This window comes from Lynx canadensis, chromosome B3 (genome assembly GCF_007474595.2).
Source record: "Lynx canadensis isolate LIC74 chromosome B3, mLynCan4.pri.v2, whole genome shotgun sequence".
Classification (NCBI taxonomy): domain Eukaryota; kingdom Metazoa; phylum Chordata; class Mammalia; order Carnivora; family Felidae; genus Lynx; species Lynx canadensis.
In genome coordinates, this window is record NC_044308.2 from 93209092 (window position 1) to 93213497 (window position 4406).

Genomic DNA, 4406 nt, shown 5'->3' on the forward strand with positions numbered 1-4406 from the left:
AATGATAACACCCACAGCCTAAAACCTCTGGGACACAGCAAAGGCAGTCATACGAGGAAAGTATATAGCAATCCATGCCTTCCTAAAGAAGGAGGAAAGATCTCAGATACACAACCTAACCTTATGCCTTAAGGACCTGGAAAAAGAACAGCGAATAAAACCCAAAACCAGCAGAAGACAGGAAATAATAAAGACTAGAGCTGAAATTAATGCTACCAAAACCAAAACCAAAACAAAACAAAACAAAAACAGTAGAACAGGTCGATGAAACCAGAAGCTGGTTCTTTGAAAGAATTAACAAAATTGATAAACCACTAGCCAGTTTGATCAAGAAGAAAAAGGAAAGGACCCAAATAAATAAAATCAAGAATGAAAGAGGAGAGATCACAACCAACACAACAGAAATAAAAACAATAATAACAGAATATTATGAGCAATTATATGCCAATAAAATGGGCAATATGGGAGAAATGGACAAATTCCTAGAAACATATACACTACCAAAACTGAAACAAGAAGAAATAGAAAATTTGAACAGACCTATAACCAGTAAGGAAATCAAATTAGTAATCAAAAATCTGCTGAAAAACAAGAGTCCAGGGCTGGATGGCTTTCCAAGGGAATTCTACCAAACATTTAAGGAAGAGTTAACACCTATTTTCTTAAAACTGTTCCAAAAAATAGAAATGGAAGGAAAACTTCCAAACTCTTTCTATGAAGCCAGCATTACCTTGATTCCAAAACCAGACAAAGACCCCACTAAAAAGGAGAACTATAGACCAATTTCCCTGATGACCATGGATGCAAAAATCCTCAACAAAATATTAGCCAACCAGATCCAACAATACATTAAAAAAATTATTCACCACGACCAAGTGGGATTTATACCTGGGATGCAGGGCTGGTTTAATATCCGCAAAACAATTAATGTGATTCATCACATCAATAAAAGAAAGGACAAGAACAACATGATCCTCTCAATAGATGCAGAGAAAGCATTTGACAAAACACAGCATCCTTTCTTGATAAAAACCCTCAAGAAAGTAGAGATAGAAGGATCATACCTCGAGATCATAAAAGCCATATATGAATGACCCAATGCTAATATCATCCTCAATGGGGAAAAACTGAGAGCTTTCCCCGTAAGGTCAGGAACAAGACAGGGATGTCCACTCTTGCCACTGTTATTCAACACGGTATTGGAGGTCTTAGCCTCTGCAATCAGACAACACAAAGAAATAAAAGACATCCAAATCGGCCAGGAGGAGGTCAATCTTTCACTCTTCGCAGATGACATGATACTCTATATGGAAAACCCAAAAGAATCCACCAAAAAACTGATAGAACTGATTCATGAATTCAGCAAAGTTGCAGGATATAAAATCAATGCACAGAAATCGTTTGCATTCCTATACACCAACAATGAAGCAACAGAAAGAGAAATCAAGGAATCAATCCCATTTACAGTTCCACAAAAAGCATAAAATACCTAGGAATAAATCTAACCAAAGAGGTGAAAAATCTATACACTGAAAACTATAGAGAGCTTATGAAAGAAACTGAAGACACAAAAGAATGGAAAAAGATTCCATTTGCAACTACGTGGATGGAACTGGAGGGTATTATGCTAAGTGAAATTAGGGAAAGACAAAAATCCTATGACTTCACTCATACGAGGACTTTAAGAGACAAAACAGATGAACATAAAGGAAGGGAAACAAAAATAACATAAAAACAGGGAGGGGGACAAAACATAAGAGACACTTAAAAATGGAGAACAAACTGAGGGTTGCTGGAGGGGTTGTGGGAGGGGGGATGGGTTAAATGGGTAAGGGGCATTAAGGAATCTACTCCTGAAATCATTGTTGCACTATATGCTAACTAATTTGGATGTAAATTTAAAACATAAAAAAGAAAATTAAAAAAAGAAAAAAATTAGTAAACTAAAAAAAAAATCAAGATATAAATGGCTAAAAAGAAAGTGGGGGGGAGGGGGACAATAAAAGGAAAAGTTTGCTGGGAAGGCAAGCTCCATTAATGACTTGAATAGAAGATCCAGAATTTTGCAGAGATAATGAAGTTTACTCAATTTTCAATAACAGGTAGCTAGATCAAATTATGAATCATTTGCATTTTTAGAAACTATGAAAATGATATTTAGTAGCATTTCATTTAACATAAAATAATGTTATAAACTATAACCAGGACTTCTGATCAGTCTAAACAAAGAATGTATTTAAATACTTGTGGGGCTCCTGGGTGGCTCAGTTGGTTAAATGTCCAACTCTTGATTTTGGCTCTGGTCGTGACCTCACAGTTTGTGAGAATGTATAAGAATGGTTTCAAACCCTTACCCCACATCTAAAGGTCAGGCTACTGCCTCCCCAAGATTCCCGGGGGCTCATAATCTCACAGTTGCCTTGTAACAGATTTTCTAAACTGTCTCACTCCAATTTCATCTCCTCAATCATTCCCTGATTTGGAACCAACCCTTTAACTTCTTCAAAACACCATTACCACCAGCGAGAGTCATCCTTAATTGAAGGTTTGGAGGATGAAGGACCTCAGAGCCAAAAAACTAACATTGATGGTAGACAACACTGTTCTTTAAAAGTCTAATATGGGAGAAAATTATTCCACTGCCTTGGGACAAAAGCAGGTACCATTGGTTAGTTGTAGTCTTTAACAACAATTTTTTCTTCTAATTAATAAGAGTCAATTAACTCAACTTCCTTTTGGCCCAAGAGCATATTAACAACTACCTTTTCCCTTGTCTTCCAATTCTTTCATATGGTACACTGGGAAATATTACCTTACACTTGTAGAATGACACAGATTTTTTAAGTACTATTGGTACCCAACAAAGTGCTCAAAAAAGTTACTCAGAAACTGTTAAGATTTATGGGAATGTGGAATAGTTGCCAATCATGCAACATTAAATATATCATGGATTCAATTTCTTCTGGGCATTTTATGCCTTTTTACACTCCACCCGACCTTGATGTTGCTGTCTTTCTGCTTATTTATCCTCTCAGCCAACACTAGACTGCTAAGCAGGAAGCATAAGGAGTATAAGAAAACATTTTCCACAGTAATGAATACCTTAAGGTTTGGCATGAATTAGTTATTCGAAGATTGAGAAAGTAGATATTTTTCAATGTAACTGATATGTAGTGAATAAAAAATTATTCTGTAAGCTCCTACAGATATTACACATATGTTCAGATTTTCTGTTCAGGGCCTGTGTATCTGTGATAAGTCCCAAGCACAAAGAGTTTTGTTTGTTTGTTTTATTTTTTTTAAGGTGGGAATGGGGGAAAGGGTTGAAATTTCTGTTTCTTACAGGTTCAACTTCAAAATGAGTCACACTCTTTTTGTTCTTCCTCCTTTTCCTCCTCTTTTTTTTTGGCGGGGTGGGGGCAGTAAATACAACTTACTTGACATGTATATTACCTAGTTTCAGCTTAAGATTTTGCAATAGACTGTTTTTGTCCCTAAAATTCACATGTTGAAATCCTAACCACCAATGTGATTATATAAAGAGGTGGTGCTTTGGGAAGCAATTAGGTCATGAGGGTGGTACCTTCTTGAATGGGATTAGTGCCCTTATAAAAGAGACCCCAGGGGCTCCTGGGTGGCTCAGTAGGTTAAGTGTCCAACTCTTTGATTTCAGCTCAGGTCGTGATCTCATAGTTCATGAGTTTGACTCCCACATCAGCTTCCATGCTGACAGGGTAGAACCTGCTTGGGATCCTCTCTCTCTCTTTCTCTCTCTCTCTCTCTTTCTCTCTCTCTCTCTCTGCCCCTCCCCTGCTTGTGCGCTCTCGCTCTCAAAATAAATAAACTTTAAAAAATAAAATAAAATAAATAGAGACCCCAGAAAGCTCCCATCTATTCACATGTGAATAAAATGAAAATGCAATGTGTGGAGTGAGAGAAAATATTTGCAAACCATACATCCAATAAGGAGCTAATAGCCAAAATATATAAGGAATTCATAAAACTCAGTATCAGAAAAAAATCTGATTTTTAAATAGACAAAAGACCTGAATAAACATTTTTAAAAAAAGATACACAAAGTTCCAACAGGCATATGAAAAGGTACTCAGCATCACTATCAGGGAAATGTGAATCAAAACCACAATGAGACATCACTTGACACCTGTTAGGATAGCTGTTACCAGAAGTCAGAAGATAACAAGTGTTGGCAAGGATGTGAAGAGGAACTCCTTATATGCTGTTGGTGTGAATGTAAATTGGTATAGCTTTTCTGAAAACAGTATAGAGATTCCTCAAAACACTAAAAATAGAACTACCATAAACTCCAGAAATCCTACTTCTGGGCATATATCCAAAGGGAATGAATTCAGTATCCTAAGAGATATTTGCACCCCCATGTTCATTGC